The 22,616-nt window shown below is 46.7% G+C and overlaps 1 protein-coding gene across 11 annotated transcripts in view; it reads left to right on the plus strand.

Annotated features, from left to right (window-relative positions):
• FRYL (FRY like transcription coactivator) overlaps positions 1–22,616 on the plus strand; it is a 2,483,143-nt gene that overhangs the window by 1,019,422 nt on the left and 1,441,105 nt on the right. The gene's annotated exons all lie outside the window — the stretch shown is intronic.

Consider the following 22,616-nt stretch of genomic DNA (forward strand, 5'->3'; position numbering starts at 1 on the left):
CCAGTGTCCTGCTCAGAAGACATGCGTGGCTTCGCATCTCAGGTTTCAAAAATGAAGTTCAGTCCACTATATTGAATCAGCCAGTAAATCCAGATTTCTTGTTTGGTCCTGCTGTAGACAACATTCTGGACAAAATGAAGGACACTGACTGCTAAGTCGATGTGAGCATTGCAATCCCAACAACATAGGGGCTCCTTTCGTCGCTCTAATTACAGAGGAGCTGCAAGAGGTACCTTGTCACAGCACAGCTCAAACTACAAGGGGAACACGCAAACCACCTACAACAAAAACAATAATAGAGGTGGTTACCGAGGCAATAGCAACAAGGGCAGAGGGAGAGGAGGTAATACCACCAGATCCTCTACCTACACCAAGCAGTGACTTCTTGTCGCTATCCCCAGACCATACAACACCGGTCAGGGGACGACTACAACAGTTCCTACCTGCCTGGCAAAACATCACCACGGACATGTGGATAATACAAAGTTCGAGGCATGTAGGCTGCTGAATTCATATCTGTGCATAGATCGCCGCCTAGTGTTGGGTCCGGATGATTGCACATTGTTGTCCTGGAAGAGTCTTCGAAGTATCACGAGATAGGTGGCTCCTCCCCTGGACTACAGTGCGCATGGGCATCGACTCCATTCTCAGATTGTTTTTTTCCGCCATTGGGTTCGGATGTCTTGAATTCCTTCTTGTCGGAATCGGTAGAAAAACTTTCTTGAGACCAAAAGGTCTTTAGTCTATACGTTGGTTTTGTCTCGCATTCGGCTTTACTACTTCTAGCTCGGCTCCGAGCCGGTTTCTGTACTTCCGCGTGCTCTCTGCACGGAAGGCCTAGTCGACGCTCCTGACTTATCGACCATCCATCATGGACCGAAGTCCATTCAAGAGATGTCCGGTCTGTAACTCGGAAGTCCACCCACATCGACGTCCACCCGGTGTGCAACAAGTGTCTGTCGCCGGACCACGATGAGGCCAAGTGTATGGTCTGTTCACGCTTCAGGTCAAAGAAGACACTTAAGCTCCGACGAGCTGCGCGCCTGGAGGCCCAGCAATCTGCTCCAGCGCCTACGGACATTTTCGATGTTGGGGATGTCGAGGAAGAATATATCCAGGACGTTTCGGAATCAAACCCCACGTCGGACGTCGAAGAAGACTACGACGCTGATGCTGAGGTGTTCGAAAGCGAAGAAGTCGTAGAGGAGGTAGGAGACGACGACGGTGCCCTCGGGGCCATGAAGGATAGCTCGGACGAGGAGCTTCCTCAAACTGACTCTGGGGCCGTGCCTTTTTATAAGGCCCAGGTCGAGGGATCGCCTTCGGGATCGCCTTCGGGCCTTACCCAAGACCTCGATATGGGTTCCACGGCCCCCCCTTCGGGCCCGGCCACGGACATTGTTACCGAGCCACTCCCTGGCAAAACGAAACCGAAAGAGAAACCTGCGCAGGTGCAAGTATCGAAACAGAGTGCGCATCGCTCTGGTCGGATCGAAAACTTCTGAGCCTTCGGCGCCGAAGAAGCCGAAGATGGCTGTCGAGCCAAAAGGCCAAGTCAAGGGCGTCGAGACGAAGTCTGCCGCGCCGAAGACTAAAGTGAAGGTGGTCGATACTGGCGCGTCGGCGCAGACGACGGTCGACGCCGGCAAGGGCCTTGTCGACCCGAAGAAGGTTGTCGACGAACCGAAGAAAACTCTCGGTGAACCGAAGAAGCGACTCGATGACCCGAAGGTCCTCTCTGCCCCGCGTCCGCACGACAAGGCCAAGGCCGCTGCGCCTCGTGAGTCGACGACCAAAGTGGCCTCGAAGGACTCGACTCCGAAGGTGGCCTCGAAGGACTCCGCTGTACCGGCGCGTCCATCCGCCGCGTTCACCAAAAAGGTGACGGACTCCCTGCAGCGCATCAGGGACGGCACTGCGGCGGTCGAACCGAAGGACCCTCCGCCTGCGAAGCCAGTGGAGAAACCAGTTAAGGCGTCCACGCCGATCCTCTTTACGTTGCCGAAGGCTTTCGCTCCTAAGGCAGTGGCCGGCGTGCCCGAAAAGGTCTCCTCGGCGCTGAAAGCTTCGTCGGTGGTCCACGGCCCACGACCTCGACAACCTTCAGAAGAAGAGCGTCAGGAACACTTCATCGACGCCGAAACGAGCAGACTTTCCCTCCTGAAGCGGAAAATCACCCCAGACCCTCAACTGGAGTCTTACAAGATCCCTCTCAAGAAGAAGGACTCTGCTTGCTCTCCGGTCTTGGTGGAACCCCTTTCACCCCAAACTCATGATGTATCGCCCACCTACTCCGATGTGGACGCTGGTGAGGGTGATGAGGAGGATGAATACAGTTATCCAGTCTATACAGACCCTGAGGATACAAATGAGCCCTGGGCAGCTGGTGGTGACCCTGGGGATCCTCATTCAGGACAAGACCCTCAGCTCTTCTCTGCAAAGACTTCACCTACTGAAGACTCTGCTGCCTTCAATGCCCTCATTGAACGGGCTGTTAACAATCACAATGTCCAGCTGCATGCTGACCATGTGGATGTGGATTTCCTCTTTGACACTTTTTCAGTATCGGAAAAGACTGTAAAAACTCTGCCTCTGCTAAAAGGTGTTTTAAAGCATGCTGCTGAGATCTTTAAAGAACCTACCAGGGCGAGGGTGATAAACCCCAGGATTGACAAGAAATACAAGTCGGCGCCTACTGATCCTACCTACATTAAAGGACAGTTGCCTCTGGACTCCCTTGTCGTCTCGAATGCCCGGAAGAGGGCCAATTCTCAAACTACGGGTGATGCTCCTCCCCCAGACAAAGAATCCAAGGTCTTTGAGGCTTTGGGGAAGAGGGTAGCAGCACAGGCAGCCAACATATGGTGCATCTCTAACACACAGGCGCTTCTAGCGCGCTATGACAGGGCGCACTACGATACACTAGAGACCCTGTTGCAACACCTGCCTGATCAATACAAAGAAGGGGCTGAGATGCTGATTCAAGAGGGGAAGCTAATCTCCAACGCTTCCATTAAGTGCGCTCTGGACGCAGCCGATACCGCTGCCAGAGCTATAAACACCAGTGTTATGCTTCGGAGACATGCCTGGCTGAGAATCTCTGGATTTAAGCCAGAAATCCAAACCACCATCCTGAACCAAACTGCTAACCCAGATCACCTGTTTGGCCCAGAAGTTGACACCACACTAGAGAAAATAAAAAAGGACACTGACACTGCTAAATCCATGGGTGCCTTACAGTCCCAGCAGTTTCGGGGTGGGTCCTTTCGTCGCTCCAGCACTAGAGGCGTCTCAAGGGGTCAGATTTCACAGTCCACGCAATACTACAAGGGCAACACCCAGACTACTTATGCCAACAAGAGTCGCTGTGGATATCGTGGCTACAGCGCCAAGGGCAGAGGACGTGGCAACAACAGCTCCAGGTCCTCTACCACCAGCAAACAGTGACGCCTTGTCACTGCCCCCCGACCACACAACACCGGTCGGGGGAGACTCCAGCAGTTCCTGCCCGTCTGGAAGTCCATCACCACGGACAGGTGGGTCAGAAAACGTATCCAATACGGTTATTGTCTAGAGTTAACATCCACTCCACCCAACATGCCCCCAAGGCACCGTCCTATGTCGGACGAGCAATTGCACTTATTGCAGCAGGAGGTCACCGTCATGCTGCAAAAAGGGGCAATAGAGCTCGTGCCTATGCAAGAATGCGGCACAGGGGTATACTCCCTGTACTTCTTAATACCAAAAAAGGACGGGTCCCTCAGGCCCATCCTGGACCTCAGGCCACTCAATTACTACATCCTGTCGGAGCACTTCCATATGCTGACCTTGCAGCAAGTGCTCCCGTTGCTCAGGCAGGGGTATATTCTCGCAACTTTAGACTTAAAGGATGCGTACTTTCACATTCCACTGCACCCTTCACACAGGAAATAGCGCAGGTTCACCATCCGAAACCAGCACTACCAGTTCAAGGTTTTGCCTTTCGGTATCACCACAGCACCCAGGGTGTTCACAAAGTGCCTGGCGACTTGGGCGGCGCATCTCAGGAGACGGAACATCCACGTCTACCCCTATCTGGACGACTGGCTCATCCAAGCGAAGTCAGCCCAGCAGTGTGCCGCCCACATGTCCCACACCATTCACCTCCTGCACGATCTGGGATTCTCACTGAATTACCCAAGATCCCACCTCCAGCCCGCCCACGTACGGCAGTATCTGGGTGCGACCATAAACACTCTGGCGGCCACGGCACAGCCAAATTCAGTGAGAGTCAGCAGCATTCAATCGCTGATCCAAAAATTCAGACCTCAACACTCTTCCAGCACGAGTGTTCATGCAGTTGATAGGCATGATGGCCTCCTGCATTTCCATTGTCCCGCATGGGAGGCTACATATGCGTCCGCTTCAGGAGTGCTTAGCACGTCAGTGCACTCAGGCTCACAGGCAGTTGAAAGACCTAGTGTTGGTGAGCGGTCGGGCATACAACTCTCTGCATTGGTGGAATCCACGAAACCTTTGCAAGGGCCGACCGTTCCAAAAGCCTGTGCCACAGATCATCCTGACGACGGACACTTCTCTCCAGGGATGGGGAGCTCATGTACTCCATTACACTGTGCAGGGACTATAGACGCAACAGCAGAGGAAGATGCACATCAATGTTCTAGAACTGATGGCGATCTTCATGGCACTAAAAGCCTTCAAAGTACATCTGTGCAACAAGGTCGTGTTGATCCGGACAGACAACATGACTGCAATGTACTACATTCAGAAGCAGGGAGGAACACACTCTCCGCAGCTGTCTCTTCTGGCTCAGAGCATGTGGAAGTGGGCCATTCAGAGGAACATCTTCCTCATGGCAGAACACCACCCGGGCAAGGACAATCAGATGGCGGACCTGCTCAGCAGGCACAGCCACCAAATGCACGAGTGGGAGATACATCCATCAGTACTCTAACCGTACTTCCAAAGGTGGGGTCATCCAGAGATCGACCTCTTCGCCACAAGGGAGAACGCAAATGCCAAAGCTTCGCCGCCAGGTTCCCACACCCACAATCGCAGGGCAATGCGATATGGATGAACTGGTCAGGCAAATTTGCGTACACTTTTCCCCCAGCAACCTTGATAACGCTGGTGGCACGCAAGCTCAGGCAGCACTCGATGACTCTCATCCTGGTTGCTCCAACGTGGGCTCGCCAACCATGGTACACCACGTTTCTGGAACTATCCGTGGTACCGCATCAGAGGCTACGTCTCACACCCCGCCTTCTGACGCAGAGCCATGGCGACATTCAGCATCCAGATCCGCAACAGCTCAACCTGGCGATCTGGCTCCTGAAGTCCTAGAGTTTGGCTACCTGCACTTGCCTTCCGAATGTATGGACATCATTCAGGAGGCGAGGAAGCCCACCACCAGAGCATGCTATGCGGCAAAATGGAAGCGGTTTGTCATTTATTGTGCAGACCACAACATTAACCCGCTAGATGCTTCTATTCAGAATATCATCTGTTACCTTTTCCATCTGTATAAATGTAATCTGGCCTATACTTCCATTCGCATACATCTGTCTGCAATGGCCGCTTATCTCCGGAATAGGCAGCACCTCTCCCTCTTTAGGGTGCCTGCCATTAAGGCTTTTCTGGAAGGACTCAAACGAGTCATTCCTCCGCGGACTCCACCAGCTCCGGGGTGGAACCTCAATGTGGTCCTCACCCGGCTGATGGGTCCTCCCTTTGAGCCACTGCACTCCTGTCAGATTGTTCTTAACGTGGAAAGTGGCTTTCCTCATAGCCATTACATCGCTTCGGAGAGTTAGTGAATTACAAGCCCTAACTATCCAAGAGCCATTTATTCAAATTCATTCTAACAGGGTGGTGCTTCGCACTAACCCTAAATTTCTACCCAAAGTTGTGTCTCAATTCCATATCAACCAGACTATCGAATTGCCTGTTTGCTTCCAAAATCCTGAGTCATTGGCGGAGCGAATGCTCCACACCCTTGACGTCAAAAGGGCCCTGATGTATTACATCGATAGGACCAAGGATTTTAGGAAGATTAAGCAACTCTTTGTCGCCTTTGCACCACACCCCAAAGGTAACCCTATTTCCAAGGCTGGTATTGCTAGGTGGATCGTTAAATGTATCCAGATCTGCTATCTGAAAGCAAAACGTACTCTCATCATTCCACCAAGGGCCCACTCTACCAGAAAGTTGGGGGCCTCTATGGCATTCCTTGGAAACATTCCTTTGGAAGACATATGTAGAGCAGCCACATGGTCTACCACACACACATTTACAAAGCATTATTGTGTCGATGTGCATTCCAAACAGCAGGCAGCTGTAGGGCAGGCTGTTCTCAAAACACTTTTCCAAACTGCTGCAGCTGGCACGGGCGGCCGCCGCTAATGGAGGGACTGCTATGTATTCTATGCACAGATATGAATTCAGCAGCCCACATGCCTCGAACCGAATATGCTACTTACCAGTATGAATCTGTTCCTGGCATGTAGGGCTGCTGCCATTCATATCGCCCGCCTTCCTCCCCGGCGCCTGTAGCAGCTGCAGAATTCACATATACTTCAAGCATGGTCATCATTCACTGAGTTTCACTCCATCTTGGCCACTGTGGCTAAAAACAATCTGATGATGGAGTCTATGCCCATGCGCACTGTAGTCCAGGGGAGGAGCCACCTATCTCGTGATACTTCGAAGACTCTTCCAGGACAAGAATGTGCAATCATCCGGACCCAACACTAGGCGGCGATCTATGCACAGATATGAATGTCAGCAGCCCTACATGCCAAGAACAGATGCATACTGGTAAGTAGCATATTCGTTATCCAAAATGGCTATTGCCCAGGGCTCATCTCCACACCGCCCAACATACCACCCGTACACCGTTCTATGTCAACAGAACATTTCAACCTATTGCACCAAGAAGTTATCAGTATGCTGCAAAAAGGAGCCATCGAACCAGTACCTATACAACATCAGGGTACAGGGGTATACTCTCTATACTTCCTAATCCCCAAAAAAGACTTTTCTCTCAGACCAATATTGGACCTCATGCCCCCAAGTCAATACATCCTATCAGAGCATTTACATATGCTCACTCTACAACAGGTCTTACCACTACTGCAGCAAGGAGACTTCCTCGCAACTTTAGACCTCAAAGATGCATACTTCCATATACCTATGCACCCGGCTCACAGGAAGTATCTCAGATTCACAATACAAGGTCAACACTACCAATTCAAAGTCCTTCCTTTTGGTGTGACAACAGCCCCACGGGTGTTTACAAAATACCTAGTGAGAGTAGCTGCACATCTAAGAAGACCGCATATTCATGTCTACCCGTACCTGGACGACTGGCTAATACAAGCAAAGTCGGCCCACCAATGTGCCAGCCACATGTCTCGCACCATTCATCTCCTACACAGTCTTGGCTTCTCGCTGAACTACCCAAAATCTCACCTACAGCCGTTTCATGTACAACAGTACCTCGGAGCAACAGTAGATACCCTAGCAGCAAAAGCATACCCAAGCACAGCAAGGATCAACAGTATGCAACTGCTCATCCAAAAGTTCAAGCCACAACACTCGCTCTCTGCATGAGTGTTTATGCAACTCATAGGCATGATGGCTTCGTGCATATACATAGTCCCTCACGCACGACTACACATGCGTCCGCTACAACATTGCCTAGCACAACAATGAAACCAGGCTCAAGGACAATTGAAAGACCTAATGTTGGTAACCAGTTGTGCATACAACTCTCTGAATTGGTGGAATCCACAAAACCTTTGCAAAGGTCGAATGTTCCAAGAGCCTTTACCACAGGTAGTCATGACAGCGGACGCATCCCTGTTAGGATGGGGAGCCCATGTCCTTCAGTACACAGTGCAAGGCCTATCGACAACACAACAAAAGAAAATGCACATCAACTTACTAGAACTGATGACACTTTTTCTGGCACTGAAAGCATTCAAAATACATTTGTGAAACAAGACTGTATTGATCCGGACGGACAACATGACAGCAATGTATTACATACAGAAGCCGGGCAGAACACACTCTCCACAACTATCACACCTAGCTCAAAGCATGTGGAAGTGGGACATTCAAAGAAACCTTTTTCTCATGGCGGAACACCTCCCAGGCAAGGACAATCAAATAGTGGATCTGCTCAACAGACACAGCCAACAGATGCACGAGTGGGAGATTCATCCCAAAGTGCTACAACCATACTTCCAACAGTGGGGACAACCAGACATAGACCTGTTCGCCACAAAGGAAAACACAAAATGCCAGTACTTTGCCGCGAGGTTCCCACATCTGCAGTCGCAGGGGAATGCGATATTTATGAACTGGTCAGGCAAATTTGCGTACGCTTTTCCCCAGCACCACTAGTACCGCTGGTGGCACGCAAACTACGCCAGCATCCAATGACACTAATCCTAGTTGCTCCAACATGGTTGCATATAAGAAAAATGGCCAGCAAGGGGTTTCGTTGATTAACTATTTTACAGCACTATTAGGACCTGTATTAAATCATAAGGGTACCTAAGTCTGAAACTAATCAGTGGCTGTCGTTGGTAATTGATTTTTTGGGGAAAAAGTCCAGTGAATTTAAGACCACAAAGTGTTACCACACTAACACAATAAATACAATGAATGATGGTTAAGAATGAGAAAAACCAGGTTTTTGTATTGTCTGAAAGTTATTATTCAAATCAAATAGTACATTTATATACAAAAAATAGGGTACATACATGGATATATCTTAGATATTCAAGGTAATGATTGTATCTTCCTTTGACATATCTAAAAACAAAGTCCAGACTGCTCAAATGTAAATAACCATGATTTCAACTCAATAATCAGAAGAAAATCAAAGTAAGGAAAAAATCAAACAATGCAGAGATGGACTAGAGTAGTCGACGTTTCGGTCTTTTCTGAGGATTTTCACAAGACCATCATCAGGACAGACAAGTAATATATACAATTGATGACCCTCTGTAAAGAAAACAACATTGTGTTACAAATAGGCTTATAACTGTTGAATACCTGGTTTCTAGTTCTTTTATTTATATAAATCTAAATTTATTTACATTTTTACACTAAACAATGAGTTTGCTTAAAAAGTCGGTGTGGCGACTGGGGAAATAAGCAGAGAGATAATTCATAAGGCAAATCAATTGTCTAAGTTATTATCAAAAAAAATTTAACTGGTGATGATTTCACTCACTTATAGAGTATACGTCTATTAAGTTTTAAGACGGCAGCAGCACTTTCAATCGTGGCGTCGAATAGGGGCAAAGACTGACTTTTGTGCCCAGATTTCACTGTATTGAATGAAAAAGTGAAAATCTGTCTTATTTTTACTGTTTTAACAAAAAGGTCGTTTAGATAGAACGTCAGACCCAAGGAAACAGTGATAACGATTTACCTCTTGTTCTATATAGAATAGAATCGCTGTCTTTAATTTCCAACAGGAAGACAGCGATTCTATTCTATATAGAACAAGAGGTAAATCGTTATCACTGTTTCCTTGGGTCTGACGTTCTATCAAAACGACCTTTTTGTTAAAACAGTAAAAATAAGACAGATTTTCACTTTTTCATTCAATACAGTGAAATCTGGGCACAAAAGTCAGTTTTTGCCCCTATTCGACGCCACGATTGAAAGTGCTGCTGCCGTCTTAAAACTTAATAGACGTATACTCTATAAGTGAGTGAAATCATCATCAGTTAAATTTTTTTTGATAACTTTTAGACAATTGATTTGCCTTATGAATTATCTCTCTGCTTATTTCCCCAGTCGCCACATCGACTTTTTAAGCAAACTCATTGTTTAGTGTAAAAATGTAAATACATTTAGATTTATATAAATAAAAGAACTAGAAACCAGGTATTCAACAGTTATAAGCCTATTTGTAACACAATGTTGTTTTCTTTACAGAGGGTCATCAATTGTATATATTACTTGTCTGTCCTGATGATGGTCTTGTGAAAATCCTCAGAAAAGACCGAAACGTCGACTACTCTAGTCCATCTCTGCATTTTGATTTTTTCCTTACTTTGATTTTCTTCTGATTATTGAGTTGAAATCATGGTTATTTACATTTGAGCAGTCTGGAATTTGTTTTTAGACATGTTAAAGGAAGATACAATCATTACCTTGAATATCTAAGATATATCCATGTATGTACCCTATTTTTTGTATATAAATGTACTATTTGATTTGAATAATAACTTTCAGACAATACAAAAACCTGGTTTTTCTCATTCTTAACCATCATTCATTGTATTTATTGTGTTAGTGTGGTAACACTTTGTGGTCTTAAATTCACTGGACTTTTTTCCAAAAAAATCAATTACCAACGACAGCCACTGATTAGTTTCAGACTTAGGTACCCTTATGATTTAATACAGGTCCTAATAGTGCTGTAAAATAGTTAATCAACGAAACCCCTTGCTGACCATTTTTCTTATATTTAACTCTGCCCGAGCCCGCAAGGGTATATTGGGTTGCTCACCTACATATCCAACATGGTTGCGGCAACCGTGGTACACAACATTTCTAGAACTCCCCGTGGTGCCTCATCAAAGACTGCATCTAACACCCGCTCTCCTAACGCAGAGCCATGGAGACATACAGCACCCAGATCCGCAACAGCTGAACCTTGCAATCTGGGTCCTGAAGTCCAAGAGTTTGGGTACCTAAACTTACTTCCAGACTGCATGAATATTATCAAAGAGGCAAGAAAACCTGCTACCAGAGCATGTTACGCTGCAAAGTGGAAGTGTTTTGTCATTTATTGTAATAATAATGACCGAAACCCATTAGATGCTTCAACACAAAACATCATTTGCTATCTTTTGCACTTACATCGTTGCAATTTAGCTTATTCATCTATACGAATACACTTAGCTGTCATAGCAGCTTATCTTCAAAACCGACAGCATCTTTCGCTGTTTCGAGTGCCAGCAATTAAAGCATTCATGGAGGGACTCAAACGAATCATTCCTCCAAAAATGTTACATTTCAACTGACATGTTCACCTAACTAAAACCTCACTAGTAAATGTCTTAAGTTTCTAAAAATGTAAAATAAGAGATGATTGCCATAACTAACAGTGAATATATGGATATATAGAATACACTGTGACAGTTGCCGCTGGGTTGTTAGGTCAGCCCTTGCAAAGGAGTAGGCTAATAACTAAAATGATTAGGCAGGCCTGAGGCCCCCCCCCCCCCCAGCCCAAAATTTACGACCCTTGGGACCCCACCCCCTGGGCCAGGTACCTTAATTTATGGGAGAGGGGCTGTGAAGCACCCTCCCTAAGCCTGAATATGCGCATGAGCACTTGGCTTGCCATTGGCCTGTGGCATCTAGTTCCTGCCTGTTCCAGCCTGTTTAGTGACACAACAGCTGCCCTGGTTTTCCTAACCAGGTTTTACCACTCACTGTTCTTCCTGTCAACAGAAGCCCTGCCCACCCTAGGACCTACTTAAGGCAGGCTGCAGCATGACCGTACTGCAGGCCTGCTGAAGGCAAGCCTGTCTGCACACACAACCGTCCCCAGCACCATGACCCTTGCCCTCCTGCGCCCAACCAATACACCATCTCTGAGCTCTACACCCTGGACGCCACAAAAAGCACTGATACTGCAAACCCACGCTCCGCAATAGAACCTTTCACCTAGACTCACTTCCACTTCACCTGCCACAGTTCACACACCAGCACACCGAACACATCACTTGAACAAAATCACCAACTCACATGCGCTCTTCTCAATACACCTTCACTGTGTTAACACACCATTGAGATTTGCGACCTCAACTGCACCATCACCCCGACGTCCTCTTCTTCACTGAGACCTGACTGGCAAGATCACCCACTGCGACGGCATCAATAAGCCTGACGGAGCGATTACCATCATAAACCAGGAATCCGTTCATTGCACCACGACAAATGACATCACCCCAGCCTCAACTTCCGACTCCAGACTCGCATTAAAACCACCATATGGGGCACCGTTGCCTACCGTTCTCCAGGTCCACGTCCAGCCTTCTGCAACTTCATTGCCAACTTCATCGCCCTCCTCGCCATAGGCTCCAACAATGTCATTTTCCTTGGTGGCTTCAACTGCCATCGTGACTACCACAATGACTTCAACACTACCAACCTCCTCGGCATCATGAACATCGGCTCGTCCACGACCCTACAACACTGCAGGCCACACGCTAGACCTTATCCTCCACTCCCCTACTGAATCATAGTATAGCCAAACCACAGAGCTCACCTGGACCGACCATTCCATTGTGCTCTTCAACATCATCAGTTCACAGACCCCAGTCTGCCCAACGCCCCGCACCTAGAGCAACGTCTCAAAGGACACAGATCAATGCCCTCAACACCCCACACCCAATCACCTCCAACAACCTAGACCAGAACGTCAGGAACTTCAATAATTGGATCCCCAACTGTGCCAACAACCTAGCTCCCCTTGGCAACAACACCCACAGAAGGTCCACCAACAGGCTAGCTGGAACACTGAAGACATCAGAACCGCCAAACCAATCCATCAATCAATCAGCAATTTGTATAGCGTGCTACTCACCCGGTAGGGTCTCAAGGCGCTGGGGAGAGGGGTTTGTTACTGCTCGAAGATCCAGGTCTTCAGTTGTTTCCTGAAGGATAGGTCGTCCTGGTTCAGCCGTAGGTGGATGGGGAGGGAGTTCCATGTCTTGGCCGCCAGGTAGGAGAAAGATCTTCCTCCAGCTGTGGCTTTGCGAATGCGTGGTACTGCGGCGAGGGCTAGGCTGGCCAATCAAAGCTGGCGGGTGGGTGTTTAGAAAGTGAGGCGGCTGTTGAGGTACTTCGGGCCCATGTCGTGGAGAGCCTTGTGTGCGTGGGTGAGGAGTCTGAACCAGGTCTCTCAGGTGGATAGAGATGTGGCTGCGGCGAGGGATGTCCAGGATGAGTCGTGCGGAGGCGTTCTTTATGCGCTGGAGTCTTTTCTGTAGTTTGGCAGTGGTTCCCGCGTAGAGGCTGTTCCCGTATTAGTCGGCTGGTGACGAGTGCCTGGGTGACTGTCTTCCTGGTTTCTGTGGGGATCCATCGGAAGATCTTACGGAGCATGCACAGGGTGTTGAAGCACGATGGTGATACGGCGTTGACTTGTCTGTTCATCGAGAGGGAGGAGTCCAGGATGAAGACCAGGTTTCGTGCGTGGTCCGTTGTCATGGGGGGGTGGTGCCCAGGGCAGGGGGCCACTAGGAGTCGTCCCAGGCGGAGGGCGATGATCCCAGGATGAGGACTTCCGTCTTGTCTGAGTTCAGCTTCAGGCGGCTGTTCTTCATCCACTCGGTGACATCTTTCATCCCTTCGTGTAGGCTGGCTCTGGCGGTGGCGGGGTCGTTGGTGAGGGAGAGGCTCAGCTGGGTGTCGTCGGCGTAGGAGATGATGTTAAGGTTGTGTTGGAGTGCGATGGCTGCGAGGGGGCTCATGTAGACGTTGAAGAGGGTGGGGCTCCTTGTGGTACGCCGCAGATGACTTCGGTGGCCTCGGTTCTGAACGGGGGAGGCGGACTCTCTGGGTTCTTCCGGCGAGGTACGAGATGATCCAATCCAGTGCCTTCTCTTGAATTCCGATGTTGCTGAGACGCTGTGCAAGGGTGCGGTGGCAGACGGTGTTGAATGCTGCATAGAGGTCCAGGAGGATGAGGACCGCTGTTTCCCCGTTGTCCAGCAGGGATCTGATGTCGTCGGTGGCTGCGATGAGGGCGGTCTCGGTGCTGTGGTTGGCTCGGCTGGGGTCGAGGGATCCGTTTCTCGAGGAAGGCGGCAAGCTGTTTGTTGACGTCTTTTCGAAGACTTTGGCAGGAAAGGGGAGGAGCGAGATGGGGCGGAAGTTCTTGAGGTCGGTGGGGTCCGCTGTTGGTTTCTAAAGGAGGGCGCTGAGCTCGGCGTGCTTCCAGCTCTCCGGGAAGGTGGCGGTGTTGAAGGAGATGTTGATGATGTCCCGGAGTTGGGGTACAATGACTGAGTCGGCCTTGTTGAAGACGTGGTGGGGGCAGGGGTCGGTTGGTGATCCGGAGTGAATGAAGTTGAGGTCTTGGGACAAGAAATCACAATAGTGGAAAAGGAAAAGGAGATAGAAGTGGTGAATCTATCTAGTGCCTCTTTAACTGAACACATGACGAACTTGCTTACTAAGGGCTTAAGCTTTTGCCCTACTGATAAAGGTGATCTATGTAATTTGAAAATAGACCTTTTCAAATATATTAGGAGACTAAAGTTGAAAAAGCATTTTGCTATGAATCCCAGAACCAATAAAAATGTGACTATGCAAGCATCTGACGGAGTGTCTGATTTGTGTACAATTGGGAATATTCAAGATACGGTGTCCCTTCTGTCAATTACAGAATTAGAGGAGGATCCTGTAACGATGGCTAAAGTCCTTGAGGATTTGGATATTAGACCAGATTTATCCATATCAAGTGGTTTAAAAAGTAAATCTAAATGGTCGCCTAATCTGACAAGTGGTAACAGTATAGAGATATTTCATAAGCTGGTGACCTTGGATTTGGATAAGCAGACAAAAAGATCTCTCCCAGGTGGTCAATTAAAAGATAATTTGACAAGATCAGAGAGGGATGCTCTGAAAACTCTAATGGATAATGCAGAGTTAATCATCAGAAAAGCTGATAAGGGAGGAAATATAGTGGTTATGAACAGGGCAGATTATGAGTATGAAATTTTTTCACAACTAAGCGACAATGTATGCTATGAGAAGATAGCTCATAACCCTATATTTTCTCTCAGTAACAAAATAAACTATCATCTAAAACAATGGCGTGATATGGGTATATTAGATGAGGAGGAATATATTTTTCTGCAGGTAAACCGTCCAAGATACCCATGCCTGTACACCTTGCCGAAAATTCATAAAGGCCTCCCTTTTCCACCAGGGAGGCCAATAGTTTCAGGCATAGGGGGACCAACCGAACGGCTCTCACAATTCGTGGATGTTTTCCTCCAACCGATCATGTTGAACTTGCCCTCCTTTATTAAGGATACACAGCATATTCTGAATATCCTGGGAGACATCAAATGGGAACCTGGGATGACACTTGTGACCTTAGATGTAATCTCGTTATATACGAGTATAAGAAATGAATTAGGACTCAAGGCTCTAGACCATTTTTTCTCTAAAAAACCCGCCACCCATTGGCATCACACACAGATGATCTTGGCCATGACAGAACTAATATTGGATAATAATTACTTTCTGTTTAAAAATGAGTGGTACAGGCAGAAACGGGGTAGCCATGGGCTCCAAATTCTCTCCAGCTTATGCTAATATTTTTATGGGCTGGTTAGAAGAAAAGATTGTTTGGGGCCCAGGGGCTAGAAAATGGATTGAATCTATCCTATATTGGGGTAGGTTCATCGACGATTGTCTAATGATATGGACAGGATCAAAGCAATCTTTGACTGAATTTTGTGGTTATTTAAATGATAATGACATGAATATCAGATTCACCACTAACGATAGTACAACTAGTATTGTATTCTTGGATTTGGAATTGTATATTAATGAAGAACGCATAGAGAGTAGATTGTATCGCAAGCCGACCTCATGTAATGCAATTCTGCATGCGAAGAGTGCTCACCCGCCTCACCAAATAAGAGGAATTCCGTTTGGCGAAATGCTAAGAGCCAGGCGGAACTGTAGTGAGAATCAAAACTTCATGGAATGTATAAGAGATATGGAAAAAAGATTCATAAAGAGGGGTTATGATAAGAGAAATGTCTTGGCAGCCACACGGCGGGTGATGAGTGTTGAGAGAGATGCGACATTGGAACCCAAAGGGAGAGTGAATAAAGGAGAGCCACCAGTCAGGTTGATTACCAATTATACACCAATGAGCAGGGTGCTATTGGACAGTATGATTAAACACTGGAAAGTTCTTAAAATGGATAAGATGCTCTGATATTGTGGGAGGGAGACCTCAATTTACCTATAGAAGAGGCAAGACCCTAGGATTGATGCTGAGTCCTAGTTACCCAAGAGATGAACAGAGATTGACTTGGCTGGACGAGCACTCAAAGGGGTTCTATAGATGTGGACATTGTGGAATGTGCAGATTTGCCAAGGATAAGACTAAGGATTTTCAAGTGTTGAATAGCAAAAAATATGAAATAAGGACTAATATAACATGCAGCACGAAATATGTCATTTATATCTTAGAGTGTAAATGCTCAAAAATATATGTGGGTAGCACAATTCGCATGTTGAAGGATAGGGTGAGCGAACACTTGAGAGCGGTAAAGAATAATGACATGAGGTACCCGATTGCAGAACATATACATACATGCAAAAAGCAAGATCAAAGTAAAAATGTCAAGTTCTTTGGAATTGATCATGTGGTTATAGATCCTAGAGGAGGTAACAGAGAACTGAAATTGAGGAGGCAGGAAGCAAGATGGATCATGAATTTGCGGGCTGTAGAGGACGGCCTAAATTTTGATCGCGAATTGGAATTTTTTCTGGGTGACTAGTTAAGGTAGCATGGATAAACTGATATAAGTTTAAATCGTATTATTCAAACATGGTAGCTTATGTAAAAAGATGAGTAGAGAGTACTATGAGCACTATGTAAATAATACTTAACAAATGCTTTATCCATGACAAGAAATGTTATTCTAGACTCAGAATCTTAATAAGAGTATATAGTAGATACTGTGCATCCAAACTAGAGTGGGACTGTACTAATATTGATGCTGCTTGATTGCCATTTGAAAATTAATGTCCTCGTTTTGTAAGAATATTCGATCTAAATATGTAAATTTTACAGATGTTTATTTTCAAGTAACTACATTATTTATCCAATTGAGAGGATCGTAATATGGAATATATTTCCTAAAATAATATGGTCAGGATGATGTTTATAGCACTGAAGGACCTGTATAAATACGTTAACAGAATGAAATATGTGAGTAAAGTGAGTTTTCCCCACTCTAAGATGGCGCTCAGTCCATTACCGAGCAAGTCCGTTCTTTATGTTTAAGGACGCCACATAATGGGCGTGAGACAGGGCAATGGCGCTGCCTGTACACGGGACGCCGAGACGAGCGAGGTAAGGGCGCTACAGAAACTAAGATATATAAAAAACAGTGAGTGTTTGAGGTTTCGTAATTGTAACGACGCGCCTTTGACTTAACAGAAGAGGGGTACGGATCAATGAGGGCAGCGGAGTGAACAGATTGATATTCGGCAGTGGAGAAAGAAGGTAAAAGGTATAGAGAATTACAATGATAGAGAGCTAAAATTAATCAATATGATCAGACTAAGATCAGGGCGAATATGATGATGGTTTTTATTTACAGATAAGGAGGTTTGGATATTTGGAAACAAGACGAGTGGTGTTCGGTTTTGGTGCATATAGATACAAGCGCAGGTGAGGCTTTGACATGTTTTAAACACAAGGAAATGCTAAGACTTAGCACAAATAGAGGTAGAGTGAGTAGTCTTTACACATGGCTGTATATTTCCTTTTAGAGCCCACAAATTTAAGGATACTGTTCCCTCCGCTAAACCAAAGTGCAAAGATTGCAGAGATAAATGCGTACAAGCACCCCAATAAGAAATTCAAGGTATGAAACAAAGATTTTTTGCTATCTAAATATAATCAAGCAGGTCTTCCTGTCACAACTTGAGAGTAAGGGTCTGCTTCTCCTCCTAGGCAGTTCTGAATTGAAGATAAGGTAAACCATGAGTATTTGAGTTGTGTTTAAAAAGACTTTAAGAATTGGGGGAGCAATTTCACTTGATGTTTATTCCACTTGCATTGTGCATGAACGAATTCACCAAATCGGTGTTGGCAGTTTTTGTTTCCACATTGGAAATTAATGAATTGGTTTTTTGTGTTGTTCTAAATAATGAGTTGCTATATTTTTTGAGAACAAGCATGTAATCACCCCTTTGTGTGTAAATATGTACACGGGTTTTCTACTGGGCCATGTGGGGCTCTATCTATTCTCAAAATATGTACAGAAATGTATAATATGGTAAGAGCATATTATTTTGTATTGTTTCCAGCCCTGACGAAGCCGAGAGGTATTAAATAACCTCGGCGAAACGCGTTGGTTGGGATTGGATCAGAATTTCAAAGAATAAAAGAAGATAATCTGCATGGGAGATTCTCTGGATGTCTTTTTATATGGACTGAGCTGAATTTAGGCTATTACATGTGGCGTGCTTCATTCCTTGTGAAATCAGATTGTGCCTAATCATTTGATTACGCAGCGAGGAGTTGGGTGTTTTCCTCCTAAAACTTTGAAGCACCCTTAGAGTCTATTGTTGTGCTTGGAATGGAGGGTGTGATACTTCTTTAGCGCTTGCAAAACTCCAATCAGCACCCAAAAGTTTAGTTGGTGATCCGGAGTGGATGGTGTTCATCGTGCGGGTGGTGTCTTCGGTGCTGACCAGGGTCCAGTTGCATAGGGTGGTGGTGGGGGGCGTTGGTTCGGTGGTTGGGTGCGTGGTCTGTGCGCCGAAGCTGTTGTGGAGGGAGGGAGGGAGGAGCAGCTGGGAGGCGGGAGCGGGGCGGCCAATCGGGTAAAGAAAAGAAAAGGGGGCGGGACCGCGAGGTAGCGCGAATAGCGAAGCACACTATCTGAAAGACCGAAGTAAATACAAAAGCAGAAGTTTAAACACAAGTACAGGGAAAATTACAGTGAGCACAAAAATCGGACGAAAACGGGGCAGGGAGAGCGAGCAGCAGCGAGGGGGCACAGCTGGCGAGCCGTGCGGCGTGGGGGGTGTCCTGGGGTCAGGCCACACTCACCTGCGCCGCGCGGGCTCCATATGAGGCCAAGTGGGAGGGAGGAGCAGCTGGGAGGCGGGAGCGGGCGGCCAATCGGGAAAAGAAAAGGGGGCGGGCCGAGAGGGAGCAGCGACGGGGAGCGGGTGGGGGCCCCAGAGGGTAGCGTGAATAGTGAAACACACTATCTGAAAGACCGAAGTAAATACAAAAGCAGAAGTTTAAACACAAGTACAGGGAAAATTACAGTGAGCACAAAAATCGGGCGAAAAAGGAGCAGGGAGAGCGAGCAGCAGCGAGGGGGCACAGCTGGCGAGCCGTGCGGCGTGGGGGGTGTCCTTGGGTCAGGCCACCCCAAACAAAACTGGAAAAGAGCTGTTGCACCAGCAAGAACTCTGCCGACAAGGCCGCCTGCAAGACATTCCTCATCCTTTACCACAGACTTTTTAGAGAATCATAGTAAAAGACATCACACATCAAATCGGGCTCCAGTAACAGCAAATGACTCCTGCACATCATCCAGTTCTCCAACCCCTCAACTGCAACTAACATTACCCCTCACAGGAACTCTGTGCCAACCTTGCAAACTTCTTCCACGACTAGATCGGCAACATCTACAAAAACTTTAAACCCCAGCCCAAGGCCACCAACTTTTTTAACAAACACCACGTCCCTGCTAGTTCCACAGACATCCGACCAACTGCATGGAGCCAGCTCGCCCCACAAGACTTATCCTCTAATATGAACTCTGTCCGCTCAGGGTCTCGGGAACCACAGATACCACTGTTAAAGCTCCTTCCAATTATAGGACTGCAAACCAGATGCTTTGCCTTGAGAAAGCTCTCGGCCAATCGTCCATCGGGTGAAACACGTGTCAGCTGTTTTTTTTTGGGTAATTTCCCTATTGGAATGAACAAATAAACAGCATATCTTCCTTAAAAAGCACAACATACCATGAGTTTTGGAAACTATTATTCCTTTCATTGCATTTGATCAATGGGCAAAGACCTCCATCTACAACGTAAACAAGCTTCTGACCTGTCCATACAAGGCCCTACACAACTGCGGACCCACCTAATTGAATTCCTGTCGGAACGTCCATCAGCCCTCCAGTCACCTTGTTCCATGTCCCTTTCTCTAATGCCCACCACCCGCATCTGACATATCAGATGCAGAATTTGCTCCTTCTCCTACATAGCAGTGAAGACATGGATGAGTCACCCTTTCATCTACTGACCTCCCCAACACTTTTAGAGTTCTGTAAGTCCCTAAAGAGCTGGTTAATCAGCTGAACTCTGCCAGCACCTGGGTATCCTACCCTCCCTGGTGACCAGAAGTGCGCTACAAATTTACTGATTGATTGTAAAGGTCCTGGGGATCCCATCTCCTGGGGCCGGCTCAATTACTGTGTCCTGGGAAGCTGAACTCCGGTACAGAGTTGTTTCCCTGCCTGCAGGACTGCAGGCAGGGAAACATAGGTTTGCTTCAGCCTGGCGGGGGCATTTTTAAATCTCCCTCCGGGTGGTAGTAAGTATGCTTTCCCTGAAGGAGCCTGTAGAAGCGCAGGCATGGAATGCATATTTCTCCACCAGCTGGGAGTAACCTTTTGGTTTCCTGCTCACACTAACGTAGGCAGGGAAAACCTATATTGCTCCCGCCGGTTTCCTGCTCGTGCTAACGTAGGCAGGGAAAACATACATTGCTCCCGCCCGGCGGGCGTGAGCATAAACAGCTACTCCCACGGGATATATAGTATATACGACCACAATGAGTTGAAAAGTACATCATTTGACCAAGTCAATTATTTGAATTGAAGTTCAGAAGGTCCAAGTTGCAAAAATGTCATAATGTGTTTTTTACTTATTTATCAGTTGTCGCATGGTTATCTAGCATAGGGTCTAAGGTTCGTCCTAAAAGAAAAAAATATAAAACGCATACTTGAAAAGCCCAAAGACTGAAAGAAATCTGTTTAAAAAAATGCTGCTACACTTGTGGCCAATAATGACTAAGAAACTAAGGCCTGAATATCTCCTGCTGTTGGAATGAAAGTGTGAAAACATTTAATGAACTGGCTGAAAGTGGAACTAATCTAGCTCATTTGTGAGTTTTCTAATCTTGGGTTTGGTCATTTTTTGAGAACCATTAATAGTTAGGATTAGCTATCTGAAGTTCATCTGTGAATAATAATTTCTAAACCAAGTTATTTGAAGTATGTATATGCAGCACACTTCTCAATAACACACGGACGCAGCTAATGTTGCTAAGATTTGTTGACCAGTGTAGAACCCTACTGGACTTCTCTTTGATGGGAAAGCACTATTGGACCTTTACTGCTAAGTCATGAAGCTCAGAAACATCGCAATTGGAAAAAATTCACTCCTGAACTCTTTAATAGCATTTTAGCAGAGCATCCCCCGACAATAGGTAGCACCTTACAGGAGGTCTGGGACAACTATGAATTATGGATGTTGAAAGCACTAGATAAGATTGCCCCCTGGACATCCAAACCTCCAGTAAGACAATCCAGAACTGCTCCATGGTTTTCGGAGAAACTCAGAATAGCTAAAGCTCAATGTAAAACCATAGAACGGAGATGGAGAAAGAGCTACGCACCTGAACTTAAATAGAGTTATAAAACTGAACTAAAAAAGTATCAGAAACTGGTTAGATCGGAGAAAAGTATCCATTTTAAAAACAGAATTGAGCAAGCAGACAATCCCACGAAAGAACTGTTCAGTATCTACAAAACTCACAATCCCCTCAAGACTCGACACTCAAGACACATACTCTGCTGAGATATGTGAGCTGATTGCTGACTTCTTTGTAGAGAAGGTGGACAAAATCCATGGCACCGTTGTAAATAATAAAACTCTCAAACACCAACGCGGATACCAGCTCCACCCTAACATACAAATCCCCACTAACTAGTTTTAAAACACCTGGTAGACATGAATTGTTGGGTATCATTAATAGCATACAGTGGGCTCCCCCACTGATGCCTGCCCACCAGACCGATGTAAGGGAGTCATGGAAAGTATATTAATTGACCACATCAGTCACATAATCACTCTATCCTTCCAGGAATGTCATGTTCCGGAGGTATGGAAAACTGCCCAAGTTATGCCATTAGAAGAAAAAGCCCAACATTCACATATCCCAGCTCCAAAATCTCCACCCAATCTCCCTTCTCCCATTCTGTGCTAAAATCATAGAAAAAATCGCTAACAAACAACTCATGGAGTACCTGGAGAGAGAAGCTCTCCTTCATCCCTCTGTCGGGATTTAGATCAGGCTACTCGACTGAGTCGGCAGTCCTATACTCGACTGAGTGTCCCTGGCAGATAGTGGACGAAGGCGAGACAGCGGCGTGGTCCTGCTGGACCTTAGTGCAGCATTTGACACCGTGCTGCACTCAACGCTGCTGTCTCGTCTCTCGGACATGGGGAGTAATGGGCCCAGCACTTGCTTGGCTGCGCTTCTTTCTGGCCGACAGAAGTTTCCAGCTACACTGCCCACCCTTCAGATAATCCCCTCGGAAGGTGAGCCATGGGGTTCCTCAGGGCTCAAGTCTAAGCCCTACGTTATTTAACATCTATATGGAACCCCTGGCACACATTGTAGAGGACTTCGGGGTGGGCATTGTCAGCTACGCTGACGACACCCAGCTGGTGTTTAAGCTAACTCCTGACCGAAGAGAGTATGCCACCAATTTCTCGGACTGCATGTCTGCATTAGCGGCTTGGATGAATAACAACTGTCTCCGTCTGAATGGCGACAAGACCGA

Source organism: Lissotriton vulgaris, chromosome 3_1 (assembly GCF_964263255.1).
Source record: "Lissotriton vulgaris chromosome 3_1, aLisVul1.2, whole genome shotgun sequence".
In the NCBI taxonomy this organism is placed as follows: Eukaryota; Metazoa; Chordata; class Amphibia; order Caudata; family Salamandridae; genus Lissotriton; species Lissotriton vulgaris.